This window comes from Mus musculus, chromosome 2 (genome assembly GCF_000001635.26).
Source record: "Mus musculus strain C57BL/6J chromosome 2, GRCm38.p6 C57BL/6J".
NCBI lineage: Eukaryota > Metazoa > Chordata > Mammalia > Rodentia > Muridae > Mus > Mus musculus.
Window position 1 is genome coordinate 39,547,729 of NC_000068.7, and position 16,866 is coordinate 39,564,594.

The window sequence follows — 16,866 nt, forward strand, 5'->3', positions numbered from 1 at the left end:
GTCTCATGAATACTTAGTCTTGTTTTGATGGACTTGTCTGAGTGGTACATTGTCTCAATCGAATTTACAGCCTTTGATGTGTTCTATAAAGTCTGTAGTCTGGGTATCTATACACTCTCAAACACATACATTGTAATGCATGCCAAAGGGAGGTGTTAGAAGATTATGAGAATGGTATCTTAGATGTGCAGCTCGACTTTATTTAAAAGAGATAATCTTCACCCTTTATTCATTAGGGGTTGCATAGAAATCACTATCTACTTACTATAGAGAAGGAGCTCACCAGGTATGCAATCTGACAATGTCTTGACTCTGGGTATTTCTGCTTTGAGATCCATGACGAACTACTTTGAATACTTTGACTGCCTGGTTTAAGATAATCTTATAGTGGCTCAATTAGTTTAAGATACTAATGGATTGGATGGCTCAATACCAACAGTAAGAATCTGTCTAAAATAGAAAATTGCTTTAGTTCTAATTCTGTTTTATATAAAAAATAGTGGAATCTTTTTCAGCATGGTAGTTAATACTTATTTAGAATTATAATATTCTTGAGAGAGATAAATATTACATTTAAGAAATATTTTCATATTTATTTTGTCCAATATTTACTCCCTTACAGCTACACATAGACCCTATGATGTATGAATTATAATGCAGTATAGTAACATGTGTCTCTACAAAGATCATCATATTTTAAACAGATCTATCTATCTATCTATCTATCTATCTATCTATCTATCTATCAATCATCTATCACTTTTTAAAACAGTGAAACAAGTAACACAAAGTTCATTTTCTGCAGCGTCCTAAGTCTCTTGAGTCTGAATGTCTCTGAAGCTGTGTCTCATTTTTCTTTTACAGGGCTATGTACACACTTTTCAGTACATATATATCTGTGTCATTCTTCAGATTAGTGTCTATTCTCAGAGTCACCATGAGCCTACCAAACTTGGTCCCCACTCTGAACAGATTAATTTACTATGGCCCAAATATCAGTGTGTAAGAGAGATAGTGTAATGATTTATGTTCTACCTGTGGATCAATTAAGGGATGACAGTAGATGAGACTGGGGTACAGAATATTTAACAATTTATTAGTAAAGTTCTTCCATACTCTCAACTAGTAAAATATGGCACAACATACTGCTGTTATGGTGACTGTCTTTGGTATTCTGATATGATGCAAATACATTTACAATGTAGTCTGACTTAGAGTGGTTTGATTATAGATTCAAGAATCATCTGTACATTTAAATAAATGACACCAATCTTATTCCTAATGTTACACCACATTTGGGATAGCTTTCTTTAAGCCCAAATATTTTATGGTATCTTGAAATATGTTATATGAAAAACAAACAAACAAACAAACAAACAAACAAGTTAATAGTACCTATGTGAGGGAAAGTTCTGTCTTAAAATAGAAAATAGTACAAATAATGGAACTTGATTCAATCATTAACAAATAAAAATTGTACTTATTAACATTTAATTTTCATAGATGCATGCTTTGAGAAAAATCTCTCCTGACTATAAATAGGAATGCATCTCCTACATCTTGAATTCCATGTAAAATATAACCTTAGCAACACAATGAAATATGACTATATATTAATTCTCTTGTGATAGCTTCACTCAGAGCAGAAATCTCCAGGTAAGTCCCAGATATCTAATCACCAAGAAACACCAAAGAGCTTCTCCCTGGGGAAAAGTAAGCAAAAGGCCCACATCCCATAAATGATGCATACAGAATAAGAAGCATTGCATCATAATCATTTATCTTGCATCACATATGAAGCTATGATTTATGATTAATTGCCAGAAATATACATGACAAGATATATGAAAATATATGGATGCTTTTCTCTTTTCCTAAATTAATTAATTATTTTATTTATTTTACATCCCAAGTGTTGCCCCCTCTCAGTCCCCCCTCCCAGAGTTTTTTTCCTCTGTTCCTGCTCCCCTTCACCTCAGAGAGGATGCTGCCCCTATGTATCTGTAAACTCTTTTTTCTAGGATAGATGATTGCCAAGTATAATGGACTGGACATTATAAGTGTAATTCATACTTAATAATTTTAATAATTGTTTAAAAATAGTTCTTACTATGCATTGTTGTTACTATAAGAGAAAGGGCCTTTTTAATTGGAAAGATGGGGGGAACATGGGTTGCCATGATGCTGTTTGTATTCTGATCTTAATTTTGATTCCTCAAGAGGGGTTGCCCCCCATGAGTAGTCTATCATGTACTCAGGTGATCTCATGTGAATCTTCTCCCCATTTTAACTGGTCAATAAAGGCTAGAGACTGTGTTTGGGCAGTGGAGGGGGAAGGTGGGACTGGAGGATCAACAGGGGGCCAGGTAGAGAAGGGGAGGAAAACAATAGGGGAAGGAGAGGTCAGAGGAAGAGAAGGAAGAAGCAGCAATGGACCAGAACCACGTGACCAGGAGAAACTTCAAGTGGCAAAGGGTCATATAGCTGGGGAATAAGTTAGTATAGTGTTTGATTGTCCTAATCTAGGCATATAGCTTATAATTATAATAACTGTATTATGTGTTTTTTATATGGGCTTATTGGGGTTGGAAAATCCAACTACAAATATCCTCCTTCCCTGGGGCACCAAGTCCAGTTGTCTGCTACATATCTGCTGGGGGCCTCAGACCAGCCAATGTATGCTTTTTTGTTGGTGGTTTAGTCTCTGGGAGCTCCCAGGGTTCCAGGTTAGTTGACATGGTAGGTCTTCCTATGGGTTACCATCCCCTTCAGTCCCTTCAACCCTTCCCCTAACTCTTCCATAGGGGTTCCTGACTTTAATCAAATGGTTGGCTATAAGTATATGTATCTGTCTCAGTCAGCTGTTGGTAGAGCCTCTCAGAAAACAGACACACTAGACTCCTGTCTGCAACCACAACATAGCATCAGTAATAGTGTCAGGGTTTGGTGCCCACACATGGGATGGATCCCAAGTTGGGTCAGTCACTGGTCAGCCATTACTTCAGTCTCTGCTCCATTTTGGTGCCTGCATTTATTTTAGACAGGAGCAAGTTTGGATTGAAAATTTTTGATGGTGGGTTGCTGTCCCCATCTCACCACTACTAACTATCTAACTACTAGAGGTAGTATCTTCAGGTTCCATCTCCCCACTGTTGGATGTTTTGGCTAAGGTCACCCACATTGAGTCCTGGGAGCCTATCCAATCCCAGGTCTTTGGGACTTTCTAGAGATACTCCCCTCCCTACTCAGTGGCTTCTCTTTTTAATAGCATATAAGCTTCAGTTATAAAGAAGTGATTTAACTTTAAATTAATTTTGTTATTCTGATTATAGGAAGTAGTTTGCATATTAAGGATGCTACTTTAAACAAAAATACAACTTGGGCATTAAGGAAGGCCTCACGTTGAAATTAAAAACAAAAGTCCTTATGATGAAAGAATTAGGCTTACAAATAGGAATGCACATTTTGAACAATACATCAACATTGAAAAGAATATCAGTAATATTATGTTAACATTTAAAAGCATCTAAGTTCCTAAAATAATACATTGTGTTCATTATAAAAGACAGGTGCTTCCTAGTTTGCTCAGTCTTCCTGGATTGGGCTGCTTCCTGTCTCCTTGACTAATTTTTGGTAGTCTCTCACAGGCTCCAGCAATTTGACTACTCTATACCATCTTCTTACAGCAGAAACTATCACTGCCCAACAGGTACAACCAGTGATTCTACTGACTCAGAAACACTTTCCTAAATACCCTAATGCTGTCACTTTCTCCAGAACAGGAGACTATCATAGAACCCTTTGGAATCTTTGTAGTATTTATCTCTAGCTGAAACATTTTAAGCACACATTGTTAGACTCAGCCTCAAAATCTAATATGAAGAATTGAAATTTTTCTAAATTGTGTTTTCAGTGTCTGTGGAACATAAAATTATATTTGGGTCTTAAGCAAACTAATGAGGAAATTAGACATATTCCTTAGGATTAAGAGATATGAAGATTTTGTCTCTTTGTTAAATATTTTCTCTTGACCATGCATAAACTCTAAGACTACAAAAACCATAAAAGGCTAGTTTAATACTAGTTAGATAATGTCTATGGTCATTTTTATAACAAACACTTTGGGCAGTGTATCAAGAACACCTCTCTGGGAGTGTCATTTATCTTCATCTTTGTTGTGAGAATTCAAACCTATCTCTACAAAGCAAAAACTAGAAAACACTAAACTTTTAGGATCTTGCATTTCCTACTATCAATCTGATTTGTTCTTAGTATTTAAAATCAGACAAATATCTTTATTTTTCAGGTGACAACTACTAAAGAATTTTAGACTTAGGGGTAACTTGGAAAGGAAATAGAAATATTTCACCAAGAAGTGTTGTCTATTTGTATGCACATTTAATTTTGTACTTGTCCATTGTTTTATGAGGGTAACAAGGCAGTGGAGGCTTCACCCCCAGTTATACAGTTGCTTGGGAACACATAATCACAATGGGAAGCTGGGAAGTTGCCAATAGTCCATTTTTATTATCTTAGCATCTCTAAATACCCTTCACTGGCATCCTTCATCTTTATAATTCAACACAAATTTGTCATTTGGGGCCCTCAGAATTATTCAGTGACAATATCTTTCATGATAGTATAAATGAAACTCTTTATTGCCTCCAAGGAGATAAATGCATTTAAAACAGAATATATAACTCCTTGAACATTATAGAAAACTTACTATACTTTATTTAGGTCACCATAAATTATTACAATATAACTACTTCTTAGAGACTTTTAAAAGATTGTTTTTATATTACATACTTCTCTATGGTTATATGTGAGCAATTGTTTTCAATGTTGCTTGCTTGAAATCAGTCCCCCACATAATTAATTTTTGATTTCTAACCTTTGGAAAATATTAAGTATATACTAAATTTAGACATAATTTAAACTTTTATATCTATTTAACACATTATTCCCACTGACATTTCAATTTAAAGTTCTAGGGGACTACATTCCCAAGAGTCCAGAACTACCTTTTCCTACTAAAGCAAATTTGACCAAATTATTTTCAGCATGTCCAGTCTTATTCTTGCTTTTGTTTCTGTATTAGCCATGGTTCTCTAAAGGAACATAGGTATAAAAGAAGTATATGTGTATGTATTTGCATAGGTTGATATGGATATATACAAGGGATGTATTAGTATGGCTTACAGGCTGTGGCCCAGCTAGTTCAACAATGGTTGTCTACCAATGGAAAATCCAAGAATTCAGTAGTTGTTCAGTCCATGAGGCTAGATGTCTCAGTTGGTCTTCAGTATATGCCTGAATAAAAGAAGTAGGCTCTAATGCCAGTGAAGGAATGTCTACTGTGAGAAAGAACAAAGAGACAAAAGGAGAGCAAGCTTCATTTTTCCATGCCCTTTAGACAGCCAATAGAATGCCTGGTCCAGGTTAAAGATGGATTTTCCTACATCAAAAATATCTGAATTAAAAGCTATCTCCCCACCCTAAAGATCCTGATAAGAAGTGGCTCTTCCCACTTCAAATTACTTAATTAAGAAACAGTCCTAATAGGTATGTCCAGATCTTTTTGTTTTAGTTCATTCCAGATGTAGTTGACAACCAAGAATTGTCATAACAATCTTGATTTTCCTTAAAGTAAATTCTGCCATAATAGATTTTTTTTTTGTGGGTTGCCTTGGTGCTGTTTGTATTTGATGCTACTCTTGCCCCTTATGAGGAGCATATCAAGTACTCAGGTGATTCCATATGAATCCTGCTGCTCAATTTAACCAGTCAAATAAAGGTTAGAGACTGTGATTGGGCAATGGAAGGGAAAGGCAGGGCTAGAAGTTTTAGATAAGGGAGAGAGGAAGGAAGAAGGGGAAGATGAGACAGAGGGTGGAGGGAGAAGAAGATGGAGGAAGAAGAGGTTGAAGATGGGGCAGACCCACATGGCCTGGAGGAGCTTCAAGTACCTAGGGATTTCATAGCTTGGCAATAGAGTAGTGTAGTGTCATATCTGCTCAATCTAGGCATACAGCTTGAAAATATGTTAACTGAGTTGTGTGTTTTTGCATGGGCATATTGGAGTTGGAGGTTTACTGATACAAATTTGGCTGGTATAAATGCAAAGTCTATAATATTTTTCTTTCATGGGGCCAGAGGAGCCTGAGTGACACTTGAGTGGTTGTTGGCCTTCTGTAGACCAGCCACAGGGGTGGATGGCCTGAGGAACTCAAGCAATAGTTCTAGGCATTTTCAGAAAAAAGTGATTTGGTCAGTTTAGCAAGCCAGTCACAAAAACCAGGGCCAGAGGGCCACTTGAGAGGGCTGTTAGGGCTGGGTGAGACTGCAGTTGCCAGCACCTAGCTGGAGAAAGCATGGGGTATTTTTAAAATTACATGCTACAATTTTTCTGAAGATACTTCTTTCATTAATGCAGATGGAACATTTTCAAGATCATGTAACTAAGTTAATAATATGCCTTGGAATCTCTGAAAAATATGTAGCCAAACTGCCCTTTTGCTGTAGATTCACTTGTTGAAGTTTAACCTGCTTTTAAAACAGCAAGGTAAGCATATATACTACACATAATCAGCTGTTACAGCTAACCTAAGATGACTGCAGGGCTTCAATCCCAAACTATGAATTTGTCCATGCTCCTGATCCCAAATAATGTGTATCTCTGTATGTGCAGTGTTCATTTGCTGAAAACAGCTAACAAGTTTAAAGCAATCTTCATTAAAACAAATATCTCATAAATGTTGGAAACAAGTTGAAGCTCATTACCAAAATCTACACGTATCAAGCAAAGTCTTGTGTTAGGGGCAAACAATAGATAGAGACAACAGACAAATGATATAAGCAGGCAACAGGGACAGACAGATAAGACAGACATAACAGTCATAAAGGACACAGCCTACAAATACAAATAGATAGAAGTCATGGGAAGAGAATTAGAAAAATCAAGTTTAGGCTTGTTCTTAGTAAACTATACAAAGAGAAAGTTGATATCAGGAATAATGAGACCTGTATAGTTCTTGTATTGTTCATGATTGTTTAGGTATCCTGGGTTATTTGTTTTGTTTATATGAAGTTGAGAATTGTCCTTTCAAAGTTTATAAAGAAGGGTTTCATTAATTTGAATATTCTTTTTTTTTTCTTATAAAGGACAACATTTAATTGGGGTTGGCTTGCAGGTTCAGAGGTTCAGTCCATTATCATCAAGGTAGAAGCATGGCAGCATCCAGTCAGGCATGGTGCAGGGGGAGTTGAGAGTTCTACATCTTCATCTGAAGGCTTCTAGTAGAATACTGGCTTCCAAGCAGCCAGGATGAGGGTCTTAAAGCACACACCCACCGTGACACACCTCAACAAGTCCACACCTACTCTAACAGGACCACACCTTCTAATAGTGTCACTCCCTGGGTCAAACATATACAAACCATCACATTTCACTCCCTGGCCCCCATTGGCTTGTTCAAACATATGAGTTTATGGAGGGCCATACCTAAACATAGCATAATTCAAAATACATTTAATCCCACTTCAAAGATCCCCACAGTCCATAGCAGTCTCAATAATGTTAAAAGTCCAAAGTTCAGAGTCTCCAATCACTTAACTGTAATCTTCAAAGCAAGACTGGAAACCAACTGGGCAAACTCCAAACTCTGCATCTCCATGGCTGGTGTCAAAGCAGTCTTCAGATCTCCAACACTTTTTTCATCTTTGTTGACAGTAACAAACTTTTTCCTACTCTGGTTCCACTGCTTTTTAGCAGTTTTCCTCAGCAGATCGCCCACAGCTCTGGCATAGCAAATATCTTGAGGCAATGCATCAATGTTATAGCTTCTGTTTCAATGCCTGGGATCCACACATGATCTTTGCTCCTCCAAAAGGCTCCAATTGGCACTTTCATCAATGGCCTTCCATGGCCTCTCACAGTGCCAAGCATCAGCTGCTCTTCATGACCCCTTCATGCCTTCAAAACCAGTACCCCCTGGGTGACTCTTATACATTACCAAGTCCAGCTGCAGCATGAGGTACAACCTTAGCTATCTCTGGAACACAGTTTCTTTGTTCCTTCAGAAGACACTTCCCAGAAGATTTTACCTCAGTGATGCTGGCCTCTTCTAAGTCACCACTAATTTCTTAGCTCCAGATAACCAGCATCAATTTTCCCAGTAGTCCCTTTTATTCTGGACTCTAAAGCCAGAGCCATGTGGTCAAAGCTACCAAGTTCGGCTGCTTGCTGGGGCTGGAACATGGCCCCATGTTCTATTACATTATCACTAGCTTTCTAGTTTCTAACTCCTTCACTGCCTAATCTTGGCTATCCTAAAACTTGCTCTGTAGACTGACTTTGAACTCAGACATCTGCGTGTTTGTCTCCTAAGCACTGGGATAAAAGGTGTGGGCCACCAAACCTGGATTTAAGTTTTTCTTCACCAGCTGGGCAGTGGTGGCACACACCTTTAATCCCAGCACTTGGGAGGCAGAGACAAGTAGATTTCCAAGTTCAAGGCACAGCCTGGTCTACAGAGTGAGTTCCAGGACAGCCAGGGCTACACAGAGAAACCCTGTCTCGAAAAACTCCCCACAAAAAGGGGAAAAAAAGGTTTTTCTCTACCTAGAACTTGCTCTGTTCTAGGCTGGCCTTTAACTCAGAGATCTGCTTGTCTTTCCCTCCTGGGATTAAAGGTTTCTGCTACTGAATCTAAATCTAGCTAGGTGGGATCTTGCTCCAAGGTCACCACTCCCTAAACTCAATTTAATATCCTTCAGCTCCATTTCACTTCCTGGTGCCCCTTTAATACTCAAACCATATATTTTATATTTTTCCGTTCTCAGCCAGCTGTGTTTGTTTAAAATGCTCTTCATGAGACTTAACCAGAGAACAAAGTCTATGAAGAGCTTTTCTGAGGCTTCCTTTGTCAATTCAATCAATCTGTGTCTCTTCACTTTAGCCTCAGGCAGACTCTTCAGACAAGAGCATATTCTTCACCAAAATACCACAAAAACAGTCTCTAGCCCGCATACTGAAATTCTCCCCTGAAACCTCTTGGGCTAGGTCAGCACAATTCAAGTCACTCTCAGTAACAAAGTCTTCCGTATTCCTGCTAGTATATCCCATTAATTCCTTTTTAAAGCATTCCACTGCTTTCCAAATCCAAAGTCCCCAAATCTACATTCTTCCAAACAAAAGCATGGTCAGGCCTATCACAGGGTTTTACTGCTGTGAATAGACACAATGACCAATACAAGTCTTATAAAGGACAACACTTAATTGGGGCTGGCTTACAGGTTCAGAGGTTCAGTCCATTATCATCAAGGCAGGAACATGGCAGCATCCAGGCAGGCATGGTGCAGGCAGAGCTGAGAGTTCTACATCTTTGTCTTAAGGCTGCTAGTGGAAGTCTCACTTCCAGGCCTAATTTGAATATTCTTTCTCTGCCTTTTAGTTAGTTTGGATAAAGGTTTGTCTATCTTGTTTGTGTTTTCAAAGAACAAACTCATTTCATTGATCCTTTTTATTATTCTTTTTGTTTCTCTTTTATTGATTTCAGCTCTAAGTTAGATTGTTTCTCCTTGTCTATTCCTCTTGGGTTTGATTACATTTTGTTGTTTTGGAGATTTCAGGTATGCTATTAAGTTGCTACTATAAGATTGCTCCAGTTTTTGTGTTGTTGTTTGTTTATGTAGGCAGTTAGTGCTATGAACTTTTCTCTTAGAACTACTTTCATTGTGTTCCATAAGTTTGGATACACTGTGTATAAAATCTGCATTGTATTGGCATATATATATATATATATATACTTGATTTTTGATAAAGAAGCCAGAAATGCACATGGAAAGAAAGATAGCATCTTCAACAAATGGTGCTGGTCAAATGGATGTCTGTATGTAAAACAATGCAAATAGATCCATACTAATCACACTGCACAAAATTCTGCTCTATATCAAAGATCCTAACATAAAATCAGATAAACTAAACCTGATTTTAAAAAAGTAGGGGATAGCTTTGGACACAGGACAAGACTTTTTGAACAGAACACTGATAGCACAGGCACTAAGATCAATTCATAAATGGGACGTTATGAAACTGAAAAGCTTCTGTAAGATAAAGGACACCATCATTCAGCAGATTTTTTAGCAATTCTACATCCAAAGAAGACTAATATTCAAAAATGTATAGATAGCAAAACCCAAATGCTCTAGTCAGAAAAATGGGGTAGAGATTTAAATAGAGAATTTTTCTTGAAGTTGAAAATAGGGCCTTTTGTTTCACTTGGAAACCAGAAGTTTGGTTTAATGTTTAAAATAGAGGGGAACACATACAAAACCAAAAATCTGAAGAAGGGAAAATACCAGACTTCTCTGGGGGACAGGAGGCTATTCCCAGGCATAAAGCTACTTCAGGAGAGTGCCACAGTGCTTGGTGAAGGCTTCACCCCAATGCTGCCAGTATTCCAGTCTTATCAGACCCTTGCCTGCATTGGGAACATAGGCTGTTACCAGGACAAAGAAGTCAAATTCAGTCACAATCACCCCACCTTCTTGATCATGTTCTTCACCAATGCCATAGAGACTTTTGAGTGGGCACTGGTGGGAAAGTTGAATGGCCACACCTTCTATATCCTTCTTTGTCTTATGAAGCTGACTAGTACTGATTGGTGAGTCCAGGCAGCTCTTGAAGTTCAGCCAAGAGTTTGCTCTTTGAGCATTTGATCTCTTGGAGGCACATGGTATCTGGCACTTCTTTCTTTACTCAATACAAGCCTTTCTTTGTAATCCAGGCTCCAAGCCCATCCACATTCCAGAAGCATATCTTGAGTGTGGCCGATTTGCCACTGGATGAGGTTTTCTGATCTGGAGGGTCCTCATACAGGATAGAACCACTCCTGCAGCCTTCTCATTTTACTTTGCTGCCTCCTTACTCTTTTTGGTGTCTGGCCCCAACTTGGAATCTAACCCATCTTCAGGAGCCCACTCTCTCCCCCCATTTTGGCATCCAAAGCAGTGTTTACTGCATTGCCAGACCTCCCAATGAAGCCAAGGAGCCACTCACAGCACGAAGAATTGAGGCTCTAAATAGAGAATTTTCAATAGAGAAAATTCAAATGCCCGAGGAATACAAAGAAAAGTTCAACATTCTTAGCAATCAATGGAAATGTAAATAAAAACTACTTTGAAGTTCCATCTTATATCTGTCAGAATGGCTAAAAATTAATAACACAAGTGACATTTCATGGTGGCAGGAATGTAGAACAAGGTGAATACTCATCCATTGCTGTTGGCAGTGCAAATTTATATAGCCTCCATGGATATCAATATCTCAATTACTCAGAAAATTTGGTATCTATCTATATCACTCTTGTGCACATACCCAAAGAACACTTAATCCTACCATAAGGACACTTGCTCAACCATGTTCATTGCTGTCTGATTCATAATAGCAAGAAACTATAAACAACTTAGGTGTCTTTCAACAGAAGAATGGATAAAGAAAATGTGGTACATTTACACCGTGGGGTTTTACTCAACTGTTAAAAACAGTAACATCATGAAATTTGCAGACAAATGGATGAAACTAGGAAAAAAAATTATTGTAGATGATGTACCCCAGAGCCAAAAAGATAAAGATGATGTATATTCACTTATACATTGGTATCAGTTACTAAATAAATAATAATAAATCTATAATTTGTAAATCTATAGAGGTGACATATAAAGAAAGGAACTGAGGAAGGGCACATTAATTTCTGTGGAAGGGGAATAGAATAGATTTTATAAGTTGATCAGGAGCAGGTGGGGACAAGAGGATCATCTGGGGAGAGAGAGGAAAGATAGTATTGACAGAGGGAATGCAGGAAGAGAAAGATGGAATTGAGGGACATTTGAGAGCTAATATGGAAGCAGTGGAAACTTCCTAGAATATATGCAGGTGATCCCAATGAAGTCGTCTAATAATAGTGTCCATCTCTTGTCACCAAATGAAACTTTTTGGAGCAGGACTAGGTTGCATTCAATTGAGTTGTTGGCCAAGGAAGTCCCTTAGAAATCCCCAAACTCTTACTAAGACAATGGGTTGCTCTCAACAAACTGACAGTGGGTTCTTATTTGCAACATCCAGAAAAGTCAGTGAACAAAGAAAAGTTGAGCTGGTGTCTACATGAAGCCTTCACCCTTACACTCCAATTTCTTTGGCGCTGGAAGGTATGCTCCAGACCACCAAAAGAGATCCACAAATACCAACCCAACCACAAATCCTTTGATGTACATTCTCTACTACCTACAAGATATGGTAGGGCAGTTGTGGCACAGAACTTGTGGAAGTAGCCAACCAATGGCTGATTTGACTTAAGATTCTCTTTATAAGACAAAATCCATACCTAACACTGGCTATGTAATCAAGAACTAGAGACTCAATAGCACAGAGACCTAGGGTAAACCAGACACTACTGGTCTAAAAATAATGAATAAAAATGACTCCTAGTGATATTCTGTTATCACTCATACATCAGTGACTTATCCAGTTATCATCTGAGAAGCTTCCTCCTGCAGCAGAAAAAAACAGATGCAGAGACACACCACTAAAAATTACACACACACACAGAGAGAGAGAGAGAGAGAGAGAGAGAGAGAGAGAGAGAGAGAGAGAGAGAGGGAGAGAGAGAGAGAGAGAGAGAGAGAGAGAGAGAGAGAGGGAGAGGGAGAGGGAGAGGGAGAGGGAGAGAGATCTTGGAACACACAGCTCTGATCTGAACAGGCTATCTCCATCAAATTCCTTTCCTCAGAGCTCAGAAAACTCCATAGAAAGAAAAGGTGGGAAGGGTGTAAGAGCCAGAGAGGATAGAGGACAGAACAAGGCTCATATGAACTCCCAGAGACTCGATCAGTAAGAACTGAGCATGCATATGTTTGTGCCAGGTCTTCTGTGTATATATTATAGTTTTCAGCTTAGTGTTTTTTATAGGACTCCTTTGAGTGTTAACAGGTGAGAATCTGATTTTTGTGCCTTCTTTTGGGATCTTTTCTTTCTGCTGAGTTGCCTTGTTTAGCCTTGATTTGATGGTTTTTGCTTTATTTTATCATATTTTAGTTTGTTACATTTGGTTGTTATCTCTTAGAAACCAGATCTTTTCTAATGAGATCAGAAAGTGAGTAGATCTGGAGGGGAGGTGAAGTGGGGAGGAAGTCCAGGAAGGGAAACTGTAATCAGGGTATACTGATTAGAAAATAATAATCTGTTTTCAATAAAAAATTTAAAAATGAAAAAAAAAAGAAAATGCAATCAGTAAAGAAAATAAAACAGGAATCATTATAAGTACAACTAAATGACTTAATTAATGATGCTTTTAAGAATTTGGAAAAAATAAGAAGAAACCAAACTCAAATTCAGTTGATGGCAAGAAATAATAAGAAAATCAGAAAAAAAATTGATGAAACAGAAATAGTGTCATAGTTTATTTTATGGGCTAGTAAAGTCTGTACCCTACTCATATTTGGTTTGCATATTAGCTGTAGTTCACTCTCTAACACACATACATCCTTCTGTCTGTCTCTTCTATTGCCTCTCTCTTCCCCTTTTGTTCTCTCACGTTCTTGTGGTATATACTCATATAGAAAAGAACAGCCTAGTGACTATTGTCAATACTTTGCCTAAAAATCTTGTTTGTTCTCCAAATCCCAATCTAAATTACAAATGTCTTTTATTATTTAAATTAATTTTACTAAAGGTATTACTTCTTAGAGTTATGTGAAGGTGCTTTTTGTAGCCCCTCGTGGGGCAATGAGCTGTGCATAGGCAGTCTGGTCCTTGGTTGAGCTCAGGCTTAAAACCCTGGAGACCCAGCAGGTGACTGTCGCCTTCAAGGGATGACAGGTGTTTGACCATGCCCCTTGGGCCTCTGGCTCCTGTTGCAGCTACACCCCTCCCACAGCTCCCCCCAAAGAGAGGTCTGTGGCCATCAGTCACATAAGAGCAGCACCAAGCCCTTCCACATGCAAATAAGGTTCCCCAAGCTCTCAGACCAAGCCAATGAGAAGTACCTGCTGTCAGACCCTCACCCACCTGTATATAAGAATTCTATCCAGAAGAATCAAAGTTGTGCTAGAACTATTCTGTCATGTGAGAGCTTCTGTCATAAGAGCTGTAACACTTGAGAAGAGGTCCGCTCTCCTGAAATGCCACCTGAAGCTCCCCCACCCCCTCTCTCTCCTCCCTGGCTAGTTGGCCTCTCATCAGCCCAACCTAGCCTGACTCGGAGGTGCAGGGCAATGAGGAGCAACTGAGAGGCACAGCAGAGACAGAGGTAGAGCCAACTGCAGCAGCAGAAGCAGTGAACTCCCCTTCCTGCTCACACTCTCCCCTTTGTCGGGACCCTCTCACCCAGCTGGGCTAGAGATCTCTGTGGAAAGCCTCCAGCAAACAAGCCCACAGCCTGTGTGAAATTTGCCGCATTTCTGGCTCTTGCCATTTTTTGCTGCCCATTTTCACAGGTTGATGATGTTCTCACTCCGGCAATTTTCCTGTTTTTATATGTTAGTCAATGATTGTACTTAACAAACAACGTCTAATTTAGTGGACTGGAATGATAAACTGGTAAGTAACTCACCTATGTGGATTGGGTGGCCCCCTGTTGATTTTCCCAATGTGACCTGTGAGACCTGTGATTATTTGTTCTATGGTGCAGTAGTTCTAGGCTGTTTATGGAAAACAACAGGGGATAAGAAGTTTAACATTCATCTTTGATATTGTTGTTAAAATATGAGGCTGCCAAATTGCTGATGTTTAACTGAAGGTACCCAGGATACAAAGACAGGAAAGAAGTAGAGATGTAGCAAATTAAAATAGAAGTAATGAGAAGAGATATACATTTCAATGTCTATCTCTGAGTCTTGAAGCAAAAGGGCTGTCCTGAAGGATAGCTTCATTTGTAAGGATTCTAGCCTGTCTCCTTTTTTCTAGGAAGATTATCCAGGCACCTCCTTTTTGCTGCTGAGGTGTGTAATTGTCATGGGGTACCTGAACCTACGCTTACCTGCATTCCATCTGATGTACTGTGATTACATCTACTAACCGATGGAGATGCCACTGGATCTCTTCAGTTCAACCTCTAGACTAATTCTTACTGAAAGCACTATTATTTTGTTGTTCACCAACCTCCCTTGATTGGTCGAAGTTTGTTTATGTACTTTCTTATTCAAGCTATTTTTCATAGAATTAGAGAATTGAATTAAAAACTTTTAAACTACTTTCTAACCAAACAGTTTTAAAAGCATATAATTTATTTTACCATCTAAGTGTCATTTCCATTCTGTTCATCCTTGTTACTTGATTAACTGTCTTGTCTTTGTGTGCACTTCAGATGTTATCTGAAGTCAAACACTGATACTTAAGTCTGAGGCAAAAAGGTAGGACATCTTTATATCTGATTGAAAGGTGTTGGTTTCAATATGAAGGACCAGGCAAGACTTTGATATCCACTGCAATTTCAACATGAGACACTGTGTTGTTGTCTCTCAAATGAGATCTTTTTGCAAAGCATTTTTCAGAACTGCTGAAAGTACATAAATTTTCACTAATTAATGCAATGTGTTATGAATGGCAGAGCTTCTCCATGGTATTATCTAGTTTATTGGTGCAGAGTTTTCCTATGGTGCTATCAAGATTGTTAGTATAGAACTTTTACCATGATGTTATCTAGGTTGTTGATAAAGAGTTTTTCCCATATTGTTATCTAGATTGTAGGTCTACAACATTCCCATGGCAGTACCTAAGTTGTTGGGTGTCATATAGTCGCCATATTTTAACTTTGTAGTACTTGTTTTATATGTATCACTGAGTAGAAGACAGTATCAATAGGTTCTTGGTCTGCATTTAAAGTGCACTTTAAATTCTGGTTCTTGAGTATAGAAAAGAAGGAAGGAAGAAAGAGAGAAAGAAAGAAAGAAAGAAAGAAAGAGAGAGAAAGAGAAAGCAAGATAGAAAGAAACTGTGTGTCTCATGTTAATTAAGTCAATTTCAACAATGATAATGTAGTTTCTTTTGTTATGCTAAGTGCAAATTATTCAAAAGATTCAGAGTTTATTAAAGGCACACAAGAAATAGGAAAATGAAAAAGAAAATATCTAAAAATTGATGCCTGGATGCTTACTATGCAATTTGATAATCTTTTATTATAAGGGCATTGGGATTCTCAAACACTGAAATACAGTTTTATTGTCCAGAAACATAAAAGAATAAAATGTTAGGGAGCAATGGTAATGAGGATAATTATAGGGACCCCATGGACATAGAGGCAAATGAATTGAATTATGACTTGCTTAACTGTTAGCCAATGATATGGATAATAGACTGTGCCTTTGAAGCTTTCTGTTAATGTCTTTTCAGTTGGGTTTCTAACATGGATTTAGTACATGTTCTGCAAGCATGGTCCCTGCAGAAGGTCCTCAGAAAGACTGGCAATGGGTATAGCCTAGATGCAGATATTCCTGATGTATCTCAGAGAGCTAAGGGACTCAAAATTTTGTTAGCTAAAATGAGGTTTTCCATAGGATTCACCATAGATTCTAACATATCACCTTCTGAAATCCCTAACAATACTCCTAGAACTATCAAGGAACAGTCTTCCAGAAAGAAAGAAAGTCAGTAAAAGAGAAAAAGAGGTTATTTACCAAAGTAATTTATATCAATTTCAAATTCAACTTATCAAATTATGTGTGTAAGTCTAGTATATGTCCCAGGTAAGTTCTTTTGCTGACACTGAAGAATTTGAACAAATGAAAATGAGTACATTATAGGGAAACGCCAGGGCCAAAAAGTGGGAGTGGGTGGGTAGGGGAGTTGGGGGGGAGGGTATGGGGGAC

General features: G+C 38.3%; 1 pseudogene; it reads right to left on the reverse strand.

Annotated features, from left to right (window-relative positions):
* Gm13451 (predicted gene 13451) lies at positions 10,429–11,081 on the reverse strand (annotated as a pseudogene).